The sequence below is a fragment of the Saccopteryx leptura genome, chromosome 4 (assembly GCF_036850995.1).
Source record: "Saccopteryx leptura isolate mSacLep1 chromosome 4, mSacLep1_pri_phased_curated, whole genome shotgun sequence".
NCBI lineage: Eukaryota > Metazoa > Chordata > Mammalia > Chiroptera > Emballonuridae > Saccopteryx > Saccopteryx leptura.
Window position 1 is genome coordinate 65,281,778 of NC_089506.1, and position 17,537 is coordinate 65,299,314.

Consider the following 17,537-nt stretch of genomic DNA (forward strand, 5'->3'; position numbering starts at 1 on the left):
AACCACCCTACTTTCTTCCATAATAGTTTTAATAATTTGCATTCCCACCATCAGTGAATGAGGGTTTCTTTTTCTCCACAGCTTCTCAAAGACAAAGCAAGTAAAAGCAAAAATAAATGAATGGGACTATATCAAACTAAAAAGCTTCTTCACAGCAAAAGAACTGAAAAAAAAATAGCCTACAAAACGCAGTTTCTTATAACTTGTGCCAACACCACATTTATTCATCTGTTTCTCTTTAATTTAGGTTTATTTTTATATTGTTTTATTGTTCAGGTTTTCTTGTTCTGGTTCTGGCTTCTTGACTCAGTCAAATATTATTAAATTTGTATTCAGGTGTTGTAACCTGGTGAGCTCAAATGTGAGTTGTTAGTAAAATAAGTGTTGGCACTTGGAGATGCAAGAACAGCAAGAAAGCAAAAGACCAAAAGGCATTAAATCAGAATGAGCTGGATCCATTTTCAGTGTCATTGTCACAGCAAAATAAAGAATTATCTGCTTGGTGGATAAAATTAGGGTTTATTTCTTTTAATTGAATAAATCATGGTAGCAATAGTAGATTTTTTATCATTAAGAGTAGGTAGTTACAGAAACATTGATACGTAAAGACACATGCAGCCCCATGTTTATTGCAGCATTGTTCACAGTGGCCAGGACATGGAAACAACCAAAAAGCCCATCAATAGACGACTGGATAAAGAAGATGTGGCACATATACACTATGGAATACTACTCAGCCATAAGAAATGATGACATCGGAACATTTACAGCAAAATGGTGGGATCTTGATAACATGATACGAAGCGAAATAAGTAAATCAGAAAAAACCAGGAACTGTATTATTCCATACGTAGGTGGGACATAATAGTGAAACTAAGAGACATTTATAAGAGTGTGGTGGTTACGGGGGGGAGGGGGGAATGGGAGAGGGATAGGGGGTGGGGAGGGGCACAAAGAAAACAAGATAGAAGGTGACAGAGGACAATCTGACTTTGGGTGGTGGGTATGCAACATAATTGAACGACAAGATAACCTGAACTTGTTATCTTTGAATATATGTATCCTGATTTATTGATGTCACCCCATTAAAAAAATAAAATTATATAAAAAAAAAAAAAAAAAAAAAAAAAAAAAAAAAAAGAGTAGGTAGTTAGCAATTAATTATAAAAGAAATAGAGAAGTGGCCACATTTATTTATATACAAATCAGGTGACTCAGACTATATCAGTTAGATTACAAATAAAATATATCAGCATTATCTTACCCTGATTGGAGACATATAGTCTGGTTAAAAAGCTCTGGCTACAATATGAACTGACAATGTCACTTGTAAATGGAAAACATCATTTTTTCTTTATTATATGGGCATTAAAATGGGCAAAACGGTGATATTTTTTAAGTGAAAGGAGGAGAGATAGTGAGACAGACTTCCACATGTGCCCCTACCAGGACCCATGGGTTAACCCTATCTGAGTCTATGCTTAATCAACAGAGTTATTTTTAATGCCTGAGGCTGACCAGCTATTCTCAGCCTCAAGCTGATGCTCAAACCCTTTGAGCCACTGGCTAAGGGAGAAGATGGAGAGAAGGGTTAGAGCAGAGGTCCCCAAACTACAGCCAGCGGGCCGCATGCGGCCCCCTGAGGCCATTTATCTGGCCCCTGCTGCACTTCCGGAAGGGGCACTTCTTTCATTGGTGGTCAGTAAGAGGAGCACTTTGATCATCTCATTAGCCAAAAGTAGGCCTATAGTTCCCATTGAAATACTGGTCAGTTTGTTGATTTAAATTTACTTGTTCTTTATTTTAAATATTGTATTTGTTCCCATTTTATTTTGTTTTTACTTTAAAATAAGATATGTGCAGTGTGCATAGGGATTTGTTCATAGTTTATTTTATAGTCTGGCCTTTCAACGGTCTGAGGGACAGTAAACTGGTACCCTGTGTAAAAAGTTTGGGGACCCCTGGGTTAGAGGGAGAGAGGGAGAAGCAAATGATTGGTTTTCTTCTGTGCCCTAACTAGGAATTGAACAGGGACATCCATATGCCAGGCCGACACTCTTCAACTGAGCAAACCAGCCAGGGCCATAAAAGTTTTAAACCAAAAGAAAATACCAAATTTCATCATTTTAATAAGCTTGCTCTCTTAATTTTACTTTCTTATAATGGTTATTTATATATATATGATTTAAGAAAAAGTAAAATTACAACTAGATAAAATTATGTATGTTTTCTTTTAAAGTGAGAAAATAAAATACTTTACATTTTATGACATGGTATTAGAGAAGTCTTTGAAAACTTGATCACTGCCTGACCAGGCGGTGGCCAGTGGATAGAGTGTCAGACTGGGACACAGAGGACAGAGGTCCAAAACCCTGAGGTTACCAGCTTGAATGTGGGCTCATATGGTTTGAGAATAGCTCACCCGCTTGAACCCAATGTCATTGGCTTGAGCAAGGGGGTCACTCGGTCTGCTGTAGCCCCCTGGTAAAGGCTCATTTGAGAAAGCAATCAATGAACAACTAAAGTGCCACATCAAAGAATTGATGATTCTCATCTCTCTTCCTTTCTGTGTCCCTATCTGCTCCTTTCTGTCTCTTTCTCTGTCACACACACACACACACACACACACACACACACACACAACTTGATCACCAAAAAAGTTACTCTCAAAACAAGTGAGAAGAATTATTTGTTTTAAAATAGGTACCAGAAGTTCCAGATATAGTGGGAGGAGTAACAGAATATCCAGTTACCCAAATTGATTAAATTGAAGTATTTCCAAGTAATGAAGATTAAATTAATTTAAAAAAAATGTCAATGTCCAGTTGGATTTAAGACACCCAATTATTCAATTTAGAAGGATCAAACAGGAAATATCCTGAACATGTTGCCCATCCACCCATTGCATAGCGTATAGAAAGAGGTAGTAGGTGAAGCCGTGGGGGTTCACACTATCAGCGAATGAGAACAGAGTCATACCAGTCCCTGACTTAAAGATGATTTCATACAAGGGGTGGGAAGCTGAAATAAGGTCTCAGTGCTTGAACAGTTCTTAAACCTCCAGCCAATGGCTAGCAACCACTCAGGATGCCGGTTGATGCAGGTGAGCTCCAAGAGCAGTGGGTAGGGAAGCTGGCAGTATGTCTTCTGTGGGGTCTGAGAGAAGTCTGGGGCCGTACCAGGGCTCCATGATCATTTGTCTATAATCTTTGAAATATTTGTATGTCCGGCCCAACTGCTGTACCAGCATTGGATCACTGTCAAATTCATTAAGAATCTTGGCACCAGTTTCATCCACAGAGCTATTTCCAGAGATATAGACAACACTCACTGTCCCATAGGCCCCAAGCAGCCCAGAAAGCCAGGGACATTTTTGGCATAGCTGGGACTCTCCATACATGCTGTCGCTGTGACCCCTGTGCCGGGGCCTTAGTGTTGGGGTAGCTTTCAATATCTGCACCTGGTGAGGTTGCCCTTTTGCTCTGAAGCCACGCAGTTCATTAAACATAATTTTATATCAGGGTGTTTATTCTTAACCTTATCTCAAACCCAGTTTAAATGGTGCTAATACAAATAGAAATGAATATTAGACATAGAGGAGACCAATGAATGTTTGTGTGTGTGTGTGTGTGTGTGTGTTTCATATTGGGAAGAATATTAAAATATAAATTTACATACCTGGTGCTAGTCCTGATGTTTTGTATTTGATGGTTTATCACTGGTTAAGTTATGAACATCTTGGGTTTTAGTTTATTTATATACAGAAATTTTTACTAGCTCACATCTAACTTCCCTTTTATTTTCTTCTTCATTATTTAAATATTGATACATTATTGTTTTGGCTTATAAAAACTTTAAAAGACAAGCGCTCCACTCATGCTTTATCATAAGAATGTTATTTCTTGCCATTTTACTTTTGTTTAAATCTTATGAAATATAACATTATTTTTATGACAGATATATTAACAATTCATTAATCAATAAGCTTTAAAACAATTTTTTACTCCAATGTGTGTATTATTTATTAGATATGCTAAATTTAAATCATCCCATTACAAGATGTAGTGTCTTTCAAAATGAATATAAAGCAATAAAATATCCCCTAATTTTTGTGAGCAGTATAATATGTTCGAATTTATCTTTTACAATTTAAAGAACAGCGTATACAGTGAAAAAACAAGAAATTTTTGCTTCCTAATACTGTACAGCATTTAGACAAAGTTTCTTTTGTTTGATCACATACTAAGAAATTTGGCCTGTATTGAAAAGCAGTTCAGAAAATCTCAGAGGAGAATAATGTCTGTTGACAATAACTGATGCTGGCTTCCATGGAAATGCTAATTTGGTTGCAGTCACTGTCAATCAATTGCCTTGAGTTATTGTTCCAGCACTCTAGATGTAATATGTGATGGCTGATGAAAGTTTCCACTACAGTAATTGGACTGGTTTTAAAGAGGAAGAAACCGTTATTAACAAAGACTGAGGTAAACAGCTTCTGAGCAATAAAAATAATAAAAAATAGTGTAAAGTGATTCAAACAAAGAAAGGGATTCAGAAAATCCTGTTGGTCTCATTATTATAAAAGAGAAGGATGAGATTGAACAAATTTAGTCTATCATATGATGTATAAGAAATTGACTCTTTCTGGTTTTTCTGTAAAAGTGCTGTAGTTATAAAATTAAAGAGCAATTGCATATATATTGAAATCATATGTATTTTAATATAAGAATAGCATGAGATGTTGAAGTTTTAGTTCTCTATGCTTGAGATACATTTATAGAAGTAGGTTTGTCAAGGCAATACAAATATATTCTAATTATTTTTGACTGAACTAATTAAGGAATACAACTTTGATAATAGGGTAAACCTTTAGGGTATATCAAATAATATAAAAATAAAGAAAATATACCTCAAATAATTTGAAACAACAAGCTTTTCTAATTCAATGACTTACAGAGCACAAAAAAAATTGATTTGCTGCTAACAAACCATTTCTGAGCCCCTTAAAAAACAGAGTAGTTACGGAGTGAAATCAGAGAAATGGCACCATGAGGAGTGCTCCCGATACCTCTCCCTGAAATTTCAACAAGTTCAACAACTAGAGACAGAAAAACAATCCCAGGAGCATCTGAAATACACATACATCAAACAAAGGTACGATTGGGTGGAAAGGTGGCTGAATATATAATCCACTCTGAAGGAAATAAACAGAGAATGGAGTATTCTGCTTTCCTCACTGATCTGAGGAAGGGCTGCTTTCACTTGAAACTGAGAGGAAAGGAGGGTTAGGGGAGAGGGAAGAAGCTGGCTAGGGCAGAGTTGTTCAAGTCAAAGAGAGAATGTGTCACAGCTCAGCTTGAGATCACGAATGCAGAGCTAACGCCAGCAGCAAACCCCAGCAGAGGTGGGAGAGGGCGTTGCTTGCAGAGACTTATACCAGAGTGGCTTTCGGCTTTGTCTACTCCTGGTCTCTCAGTTGGCAAGTGTGGGAGGTGTGCGAGCAGTTCCACCTGGTGCCTGGGTGTGGGCCTCCGTGTTCCTGGATGGAGTGGCCCAGTCAGAGACTGTCAGCGGTGGCCTTCTACGTGGGCAATAGCCAGAGTTTCTGTATAATCTTGGCTTCCCGAACAACAGTGCACAGGAAGTGCTCAAGAGCCAGTTTCCCTACTTCTGGACCTGTCCGGGAGGGGCACCTCCACCAGCCACATGGGCTATCAAAGAACATTCCCTCGGAAGAGAGCTGAAAAAGGGCTAAGGCATGCAGGCAGCTCGCTGGAGTACATAGCCTCTGGAGAGAAGACCCACAGAACACTAAAAGGAGCCTGACCCACAATCTGCTCACTGCCTGGCTGGCTTGTACTAGTGGTTTTAGCTGACAAAGCCTTCTTTCCCAGGCCTGTGATTTAAGCAGATCCAGAGGAGGGACTTGATAGTTCTTAGGGCCTCTTGCTCTTTAGGAAGTGGCTGGGACAACTTCAGCAAGGCAATACAAGTTAAAAAGCACAGTCTCAGGAAAGAGACCTCGGAGAACTCTGTGGAAGTTGGGCATGCTGGGCTGTAGGTTCCCCACAAAGGAGAAGCCTGTGGAGAGCAGACTCTTGGAGCGTTGAGGCAAATTTAACTAGATATATTTGGGAAACTGTAGAAAAGAGCCTTTCCAGAAGTCAGCTCACTCCCCTGCCTGCTTAAGCTGGTGGCTCTGGTTGTTAGAGCTTTCATATCCAGGGCTGTTTTTTGAACGCACTTGGAAGAGGGACCTATCAGCTTTTAGGGCCTTTTGCTCTTCAGGAAGTGACTGGGGCATCTTCCTGCCAGCTAATACAGGATATAAAGTGCAAAAAGCCTGGGGAGAGTAGACTCTCAGAGTGCTGAGGCATACTAGACATTCCCAGAGGCTCGCAGAAAGACACCTGAAGAGCAATCGTCTCCCAGCCCTACCTGACTACACTAGCGGCTCTGGCTGGCAAAGCCTTACCCAGAACTCTGCTTTGAGTGGGCATAGAGAGGGGATTTGCCAGCTTTTAGAGCCTCTTGCTCTCCAGGTAGTGGCTGAGACAACTTCACAGCTGGGTCCCAGGCTGCTGGTTCAGGAAGGAGCGATTTGGGGAGAGGTGCAGGGAAAACAAACTCTACAATTGTCGGAGCCGGCAAACGTTAACAAGCCTCACCTACCAACAGGACTGAGATCTAGTTTATATCATCACCATAGCAACACATCAACTGCAAATCTCTGCCTAAGAGTGCCACATGGGAAGAATCTGGGGTATAGCACCATCAACCAAAAAGAAAGAGAAAGAAGAAAAAGGAAGAAAATAACCTCTCAATGCTAGAAAAAATCCAGTCTTTATAACTTTTTCCATTTTTTTCTTTCATTTTTTATCTTTCTTTTTTTCCACCTTGGACATTTTATCCTCTTTCCATTTTATTATTCTCTTTTCATTTTGAACTTTAGTACTCATAGGTGTTACATTTTTCATTCTTTTTTTTTATGAGAGTTACATTTCCAAAACCTTAACTTTTCTTTTCTCTTTCTGTTTTTGTTTCTTCTTTTCTTTTTCACTTTTTCTCTCATTTGATCCTCACTCAAAAATAAATTATTTTATTCTGGGTTCAAAGTCTTTCTTTGTGGCATTTGGTGTGCTTTTCACTTCTCTTTTTACCTCATTAGCATTTCCCCAAACTCCATCTCTGCATTCTATGTAGTTTTTGTTTTAATTAATACAATAGAATTTTCATTTTTCACTGTATATTTTTTCTTTTTTTCTTTTCTCTTTCACTATTTCTCTCATTCTACCATCATTTACAAACAAACTATTTTATTCTTGATTCAAATTTATTCCTTGTAGCATTTTGTGTGTTCTTAACTCGTTTTTTGCCTCATTGTCACTTTCCCCTAACTCAGGCCCTCAGTTCTATGTAGTTTTTGTTTCACTTAGCACAATAGAATTTTCAGTTTTTCACTGAATTCTTTTCTTTATTTATATATTTTTTAATTTTTATATTAACTCTTATTAGTTAACAAGACCACTCTCAAATGCCATTAAAAAAAGAAATTGGATATCATGGATACAAAAGACAGAGATGTAGCTCAGATAGATGAGGAAAAATTTATAGGAAAAAATTTCGATAGCTTCAAAACTTTGGAGATAAATGGAAGAGAATTTAAAATTAAAGTCCTAAAAATACTCAGGGATATTCAAGAAAGCACAGAAAGGCAATTTAAGGAGCTCAAAAAACAATTTAACAAACAGAATATATCACTAAGGAAATTGAAACTATGAAAACATATCAAACAGAGATGAAAAACAATTCATGAACTAAAAAACAAGGTAACAGCTTAGCTAATAGAACAGGCCAGATAGAGGAGAGAATTAGTGACATACAAGACACACAACTAGAGGCATTACAGAGAAGAGGAGAGAGACTCACAAATTTAAAAAAATGAGAAAGCCCTACAGGAATTGTCAGACTCCATCAAAAAAGAGGAACATAAGAATAATGGGTATATCAGAAGGAAAAGAGAGAGAAAATGGAATGGAGAATATATTCAAACAAATAATAGATGAGAGCTTCCCAAGCCTGTGGAAAGAACTAAAGCCTGGAATTCAAGAAGCAAACAGAACACCGAGTTAACAAACCTACTCCAAGGTAGATTGTAATGAAAATGGCACAAACCAAAAACAAAGAAAAAATTCTCAAGGCATCCAGGACAAAGAAGAATACAACATGTAAAAGTAAGGTGCATTAGATTATCATTAGATTTCTCAGCATAAACTCTACAAGCTAGAAGAGAGTGGACCACAATATTTAAAGTTCTGAAAGAGGAACTTCCAGCTAAGAATACAATACCCATCAAAGCTATCCTTCAAATATGAAGGAGAAATAAAAACATTCACAGATACAGAAAAGATGAAGGAATTTATCACCAGAAAACCACCACTTCAGAAAATATGAGAGGTATTCCAACCAAATACAAAGAACAAAACAAAACTACAAGTAAAAGCTCCATCAAGATCACAAGAAAAACAAGACTAATCTGTGACAACAGAAACAAAAAAGGGGAGAAGATGAAGATAAACAGTAACAAAGGAGGATGGAGTGCAGAAGCACTCATGAGATAATGTACTACAATGAACATGATATGTATTCTTTCCATGACTTAATGGTAACCACCCATGAAAAAAACCACCACAGAAGCACATAGCTTGAAAAAAAAAAGTAACAGAGGAAAGAAGTATGGATTACAACCAAACAAAAACAAATGATAAAAAAAACAAAATAGAAGAACCGAACAAGATACAAAACTATCAGAAAGCAATATATATGCCTGACCAGGCGGTGGTACAGTGGATAGAGCATTGGACTGGGATGCGGAAGGACCCAGGTTCGAACCCTGAGGTTGCCAGGTTGAGTGCGGGCTCATCTGGTTTGAGCAAAGCACACCAGCTTGGACCCAGGGTCGCTGGCTCCAGCAAGGGGTTGCTCGGTCTGCTGAGGGCCCGCGGTCAGGGCACATGTGAGAAAGCAATCAATGAACAACTAAGGTGTTGCAATGCGCAATGAAAAACTAACGATTGATGTTTCTCATCTCTCTTTGTTCCTGTCTGTCTGTCCCTGTCTATCCCTCTCTCTGACTCTCTCTCTGTCTCTGTAAAAAAAAAAAAATAAATAAATAAAATTAAAAAAAAGAAAGAAAGCAATATATAAAATGGCAATAGGAAACCCTCAAGTGTCAATAATTACACTAAATGAAAATGGATTGAACTCACCAAAAAAAGACACAAGAGTAGCAGAATGGATTAAAAAATAAAATTCAACTGTATGCTGCCTACAAGAAACACATCTTAGCTGCAAGGATAAAAACATATTCAAAATGAAAGGCTGGAAAACAATACTCCAAGCAAATAACATCCAAAAGAAAGTAGGTGTAGCAATACTCATATCTAACAATGCTGACTACAAGACAGCAAAGGTAATCAGAGACAAAAATGGTCATTTTATAATGATAAAGGGAACATTGAATCAAGAAGACATAACACTTTTGGCCCTGGCTGGTTGGCTCAGCGGTAGAGCGTCGGCCTAGCGTGCGGAGGACCCGGGTTCGATTCCCGGCCAGGGCACACAGGAGAAGCGCCCATTTGCTTCTCCACCCCTCCGCCGCGCCTTCCTCTCTGTCTCTCTCTTCCCCTCCCGCAGCCGAGGCTCCATTGGAGCAAAAATGGCCCGGGTGCTGGGGATGGCTCTGTGGCCTCTACCTCAGGCGCTAGAGTGGCTCTGGTCGCAACATGGCGACGCCCAGGATGGGCAGAGCATCGCCCCCTGGTGGGCAGAGCATCGCCCCATGGTGGGCGTGCCGGGTGGATCCCGGTCGGGCGCATGCGGGAGTCTGTCTGACTGTCTCTCCCTGTTTCCAGCTTCTGAAAAATGCAAAAAAAAAAAAAAAGAAGACATAACACTTTTAAATATATATGCACCAAACCAAGGAGCACCAAAATATATAAGACAGCTATATAATATATAGTATCAATCATTAGTTTTTTGTTGCGCGTTGCAACTTCTTAGTTGTTCATTGATTGCTTTCTCATATGTGCCTTGACTGCGGGCCTTCAGCAGACTGAGTAATCTCTTGCTCAAGCAGTGACCTTGAGTCCAAGATAGTGAGCTTTTTTGCTCAAGCCAGATGAGCCCGCGCTCAAGCCTGCGACCTAAAAATAAAAACTGACACAAATACAATCATACTTGGAGACCTCAATACACCACTGAGGGCTATACATCTTTCATCCAAACCGAAAATCAGTAAAGAAATATTGGCCTTAAATAAAACACTAGAACAATTGGATATGATGGACTTCTACAGGACATTTCATCCCAAAGTGACAGAGTATACATTTTTTTTCCAGTGTACATGGAACATTCTCAAGAATTGACTATCTTTTGGGCCACAAAAATAAAATCAACAAATTCAGAAAAATTGAAATTATACCAAGCATATTCTCTGATCATAAAGCCGTGAGACTAGAATTCAACTGCAAAAAAGAGGTAAATAAACCCACAAAAAATGTGGAAACTAAATAACATACTTTTAAAAATGAGTGGGTCAAAGAAGAAATAAAAGTAGAAATCAAAAGATACATACAGACAAACAAAAATAACAATATGACATATTGGAATCTCTGGGATATAATAAAAGCAGTAATTAGAGGGAAGTTCATATCACTACAGGCCTATATGAACAAACAAGAGAGAGCCCAAGTAAATCACTTAACTTCACATCTTAAGGAACTAGATAAAAAGAACAAAGGCAACCCAAAACCAGCAGAAGAAAGGAAATAATAAAAATCAGAGCAGAAATAAACGGAATAGAGAATGTAAAAACTATAGAAAAAATTAATAAAACAAGGAGCTGATTCTTTGAAAAGATCAACAAAATTGATAAACCCGTGGCAAGACTCATTAAGGAAAAAATGGAAAGGACTCATATAAACAAAATCCAAAATGAAAGAGGAGAAATCACCACAGATATCATAGATATACAAAGTATTATCATAGAATACTATGAAAAATTATATGCCACCAAATTTAACAATCTAGAAGAAATAAGTAAATTCCTAGAACAATAAGTCTTTCTAGACTGAGTCATGAAGAAGCATAAAGTTTAAACAGACCCATAAGCAGAGAGAAAATAGAAACAACTAAAAAAAAACCTCCCCAAAAATTAAAGTTTAGGACCAAATGGCTACACTAGTGAATTCTATCAAACATTCAAAGAAGATTGGTTCCTATTCTACTCAAAGTCTTCCAAAATATTAAAGAAGAAGCAATACCTCCAAACAAATTTCATGACGCCAACATAGATATATCAGGCAGGGTATATCAATCTCTGTCCTCTTCCCTTTTTTGTTTTTGTTGTCACAGATTACTCTTGTATTTTTTGTGATCTTGATGGGGCTTTTACTTGTAGTTTTGTTTTGTTTTGTTCTTTGTATTTGGTTGGAATACCCCCTTTAGTATTTTCTGAAGTGGTGGTTTTCTGGCGATAAATTCCTTCAGCTTTTCTGTATCTGTGAATGTTTTTATTTCTCCTTCATATTTGAAGGATAGCTTTGATGTGTATAGTATTTTTAGCTGGAAGTTCCTCTCCTTCAGAACCCTCATATAGAAACCTGGCAAGGACAACATAAGAAAAGAAAACTACAAACCAATATTTCTAATGAATACAGATGCTAAAATACTAAACAAAATACTGGCAAATTGAATACAACAACACACACACAAAATATTTCATCATGATCAAGTGGGATTCATTCCAGAATCACAAGGATGGTTCAGCATATGTAAAACAGTTCATGTAATACACCATATCAACAAAACAAAGAACAAAAACCAAATGATCCTATCAAAAGATGCAGAAAAGGCATTTTATAAAATACAACACTATTTTTGTTTAAAACACTAAACAAAATTTGTATAGTAGGAAAATATCTCAACATAAAGGCCATTTATGATAAACCATCAGCTAACATCAAATTAAATGGCATAAAACTGAGGAGTTTTTTCCTAAAATCAGGAACAAGACAAGGTTGTCCACTCTCTTCACTCTTATTCAACATAGTGCTGGAAGTTCTAGCCAGAGGAATCAGACAAGAGAAAGAAATAAAAGGCATTCATATTGGGAAAGAAGAAGTAAAGGTTTCACTTTTTGCAGATGATATGATCCTATACATTGAAAACCCCAAAACTCCACAAAAAGATTACTAGAAATAATAAATCAATACAGCAAGGTCGCAAGTTACAAATTAATATATAAAAGTCCATTGCCTTCCTATATGCCAACAATAAAACATCAGAAAACAAACTCAAAAAAATAATCCCCTTCATGGTTGCAACAACAAAAAAATAAAATACCTAGGAATAAACATAACAAAGAATGTAAAGGACCTATATAATGAAAACTACAAAGAATTGTTAAGGGAAATCAAAAAAGATACAATGAAATGAAAAAATATTCCTTGCTCTTAGATAGGAAGAATAAATATAGTCAAAATGACTCTATAACCCAAAGTGATATACAAATTTAATGCAATTCTCATCAAAATTCCAATTTCTTTTTTTAAAGAAATGGAACAAAAAAATTATCAGTTTTATATGAAATTATAAAAACCCCGAAGAGCCAAGGTAATACTAAGGGAAAAGAATGAAGCTGGGGGCATTACAATACCTGACTTGACTTCAAATTATATTAAAGAGCCACAGGCCTGACCTGTGGTGGCGCAGTGGGATAAAGCGTCGACCTGGAACACTGAGGTCGCCGGTTTGAAACCTTGGGCTTGCCTGGTCAAGGCACATATGGGAGTTGATGCTTCCTGCTCCTCCCCATTCTCTCTCTCTCTCTCTCTGTCTCTCTCTCTCACTCCTCTCTCTCTAAAAAATCAATAAATAAAATATTTTAAAAAAAGAAAAAAAAGCCACAATACTCAAAACAGCATGGTATTGGCAGAAAAATAGACACTCAGACCAATGGAACAGACTAGAAAGCCCAGAAATAAAACCACATATATATCGTCAAATAATTTTTTTTTATTTTTTTTTATAAATTTTTATTAATGTTAATAGGATGACATTAATAATTCAGGGTACATATATTCAAAGAAAACATGTCTAGGTTATCTTGTCATTAAATTATGTTGCATACCCCTCGCCCAGAGTCAGATTGTCCTCCCTCACCCTCTATCTAGTTTTCTCTGTGCCCCTCCCCCTCCCCCTAAATCTCACCCTCCCTCCCTCCTGCGTCCTCCCTCCCCCCACCCCTGGTAATCACCACACTCTTGTCCATGTCTCTTAGTCTCGTTTTTATGTTCCACCAATGTATGGAATCATGTAGTTCTTGTTTTTTTCTGATTTACTTATTTCACTCCGTATAATGTTATCAAGATCCCACCATTTTGCTATAAATGATCTAAAGTCATCATTTCTTATGGCTCAGTAGTATTCCATAGTGTATATGTGCCACATCTTCTTTATCCAATCCTCTATTGAAGGGCTTTTTGGTTGTTTCCATGTCTTGGCCACTGTGAACAGTGCTGCAATGAACATGGGGCTACATGTGTCTTTACGTATCAATGATTCTGAGGTTTTGGGGTATATACCCCGTAGAGGGATTGCTGGGTCATAAGGTAGTTCTATTTGCAGTTTTTTGAGGAACCACCATACTTTCCTCCATAGTGGTAGTACTACTTTACATTCCCACCAACAGTGTATGAGGGTTCCTTTTTCTCCACAGCCTCTCCAACATTTGTTATTACCCGACTTGTTGATAATAGCTAATCTAACAGGGGTGAGGTGGTATCTCATTGTAGTTTTGATTTGCATTTCTCTAATAACTAATGAAGCTGAGCATCTTTTCATATATCTGTTGGCCATTTGTATTTCTTCCTGGGAGAAGTGTCCGTTCATGTCCTCTTCCCATTTTTTTATTGGATTGTTTGTTTGTTTGTTGTTGAGTTTTATGAGTTCTTTGTAAATTTTGGATATTAGGCCCTTATCTGAGCTGTCGTTTGAAAATATCAGTTTCCATTTAGTTGGCTGTCTGTTTATTTTGATATCAGTTTCTCTTGCTGAGCAAAAACTTTTAATTCTGATGTAGTCCCATTCATTTATCTTTGCCTTCACTTCTCTTGCCATTGGAGTCAAGTTCATAAAATGTTCTTTAAAACCCAGATCCATGAGTTTAGTACCTATGTCTTCTTCTATGTACTTTATTGTTTCAGATCTTATATTTAGGTCTTTGATCCATTTTGAATTAATTTTAGTACACGGGGACAGGCTGTAGTCGAGTTTCATTCTTTTGCATGTGGCTTTCCAGTTTTCCCAACACCATTTGTTGAAGAGGCTTTCTTTTCTCCATTTTGTGTTGTTGGCCCCTTTATCAAAGATTATTTGACCATATATATGTGGTTTTATTTCTGGGCTTTCTATTCTGTTCCATTGGTCTGAGTGTCTATTTTTCTGCCAATACCATGCAGTTTTGATTATTATGGCCCTATAATATAGTTTAAAGTCAGGTATTGTAATGCCCCCAGCTTCATTCTTTTTCTTTAGGATTGCTTTGGCTATTCGGGGCTTTTTATAGTTCCATATAAATCTGATGATTTTTTGTTCCATTTCTTTAAAAAATGTCATAGGAATTTTGATGGGAATTGCATTAAATTTATATATTACTTTGGTTAATATGGCCATTTTAATTATATTTATTCTTCCTATCCAAGAACAAGGAATATTTTTCCATCTCATTGTGTCTTTTTCTATTTCTCTTAGCAATGCCTTGTAGTTTTCTTTATATAGGTCCTTTACATTCTTTGTTATGTTTATTCCTAGGTATTTTATTTTTTTTGTTGCAAACGTGAAGGGGATTATTTTTTTTAGTTCGTTTTCTAATATTTCATTGTTGGCATATAGAAAGGCTATGGACTTCTGTATGTTAATTTTGTATCCTGCGACCTTACTGTATTGGTTTATTGTTTCTAGTAATCTTTTTGTGGAGTCCTTTGGGTTTTCGATGTATAGGATCATATCATCAGCAAAAAGTGATACCTTTACTTCTTCTTTTCCGATATGGATGCCTTTTATTTCTTTGTCTTGTCTGATTGCTCTGGCCAGAACTTCTAGCACCATGTTAAATAAGAGTGGAGAGAGTGGACACCCCTGTCGTGTTCCTGATTTAAGGTGGAAAGTCCTCAGTTTTACGCCATTTAATATGATGTTGGCTGATGGTTTATCATATATGGCTTTTATCATGTTGAGATATTTTCCTTCTATACCCATTTTGTTGAGAGTCTTAAACATAAAATTGTGTTGTATTTTATCGAAAGCCTTTTCTGCATCTTATTGATAAGATCATGTGGTTTTTGTTCTTTGTTTTGTTGATATGGTGTATTACGTTAACTGTTTTACGTATGTTGAACCATCCTTGAGATTCTGGGATGAATCCCACTTGATCATGATGTATTATTTTTTTAATATGTTGTTGTATTCAATTTGCCAGTATTTTGTTTAGTATTTTAGCATCTGTATTCATTAGAGATATTGGTCTGTAGTTTTCTTTTTTTGTGCCATCCTTGCCAGGTTTTGGTATGAGGGTTATGTTGGCCTCATAAAATGTGTTTGGAAGTATTGCTTCTTCTTCAATTTTTTGGAAGACTTTGAGTAGAATAGGAACCAAGTCTTCTTTGAATGTTTGATAGAATTCACTAGTATAACCATCTGGACCTGGACTTTTATTTTTGGGGAGGTTTTTAATAGTTTTTTTCTATTTCCTCCCTGCTGATTGGTCTGTTTAGCCTTTCTGCTTCTTCATGACTCAGTTGAGGAAGGTTGTATTGTTCTAGGAATGTATCCATTTCTTCTAGATTGTTGTATTTGGAGGCATATAGTTTTCATAGTATTCTACAATAATTCTTTGTATATCTATGATGTCTGTGGTGATCTCTCCTCTTTCATTTTGGATTTTATTTATTTGAGTACTGTGTCTTTTTTCCTTGGTGAGTCTTGCCAAGGGTTTGTCGATTTTGTTGATCTTTTCAAAGAACCAGCTCCTTGTTTTATTGATTTTTTCTATAGTTTTTCTGTTCTCTATTTCATTTATTTCTGCTCTGATTTTTATTATCTCCTTTCTTCAGCTGGTTTTGGGTTGTCTTTGTTCTTCTTTTTCTAGTTCCTTAAGGTGTGAAGTTAAGTGGTTTACTTCGGCTCTCTCTTGTTTGTTCATATAGGCCTGAAGTGATATGAACTTTCCTCTTATTACTGCTTTTGCTGCATCCCAGAGATTCTGATATGTCGTATTTTCATTTTCATTTGTCTGTATATATCTTTTGATCTCTGCGCTTATTTCTTCTTTGACCCATTCATTTTTTAGAAGTATGTTGTTTAGTTTCCACAATTTTGTGGGTTTTTCCCCCTCTTTTTTACAGTTGAATTCTAGTTTCAAGGCTTTATGATCAGAGAATATGCTTGGCACAATTTCAATTTTTCTAAATTTGCTGATATTGTCTTTGTGGCCCAACATATGGTCAATTCTTGAGAATGTTCCATGTACACTAGAGAAAAATGTATACTCTGTCGCTTTGGGATGAAGTGTCCTGTAGATGTCTATCATATCCAGTTGTTCTAGTATTTCATTTAAGGCCACTATATCTTTATTGATTCTCTGTTTGGATGACCGATCTAGAGCTGTCAGCGGTGTATTGAGGTCTCCAAATATGATTGTATTTTTGTCAGTTTTTGTTTTAATGTCAATAAGTAGCTGTCTTATATATTTTGGTGCTCCTTGGTTTGGTGCATATATATTAAGGATTGTTATGTCTTCTTGATTCAGTGTCCCCTTAATCATTATGAAATGACCATTTTTGATTCTGAGTACTCTTTCTGTCTTGTAGTCAGCATTATTAGATATGAGTATTGCTACACCTGCTTTTTTTTGGGGTGTTGTTTGCTTGGAGTATTGTTTTCCAGCCTTTCACTTTGAATTTGTTTTTATCCTTGTTGCTTAGATGTGTTTCTTGTAGGCAGCATATAGTTGGATTTTCTTTTTTAATCCATTATGCTACTCTGTGTCTTTTTATTGGTAAGTTTAATCCATTTACATTTAGTGTAATTATTGACACTTGTGGGTTCCCTATTGCCATTTTATAAATTGCTTTCTGTTAGTTTTGTATCTTGTTTGATTCTTCTCTTTTGTTTTTCTATCATTTGTTTTTGTTTGTTTGTATTCCATACTTCTTTCCTCTGTTGCTAACTTTTTTAAGTCAAGTGTTTTTGTGGTGGTTTTTTCAAGGGTGGTTACCATTAAGTAATGAAAAGGGTACCTACCATATTCATTGTAGTACCCTTTCTTATGAGTATTTCTGCGCTTCATCGTCCTTTGCTACTGTTAATCTTCATCCTTTCTCCCCTTTTTTTTTTCTTTTGTTGTCACAGTTTAAGTTTGGTTTTATTGTTTTCTTGGTGGAGCTGTTACTTGTGGTTATGTTTTCTTTTGTTCT

General features: G+C 36.7%; 1 pseudogene; it reads right to left on the reverse strand.

Annotated features, from left to right (window-relative positions):
• Positions 1-2,848: 2,848 nt before the first annotated feature.
• The window catches only part of LOC136404168 (mitochondrial import inner membrane translocase subunit TIM50 pseudogene), a 41,174-nt pseudogene continuing 26,485 nt past the window's right edge, over positions 2,849-17,537 (reverse strand).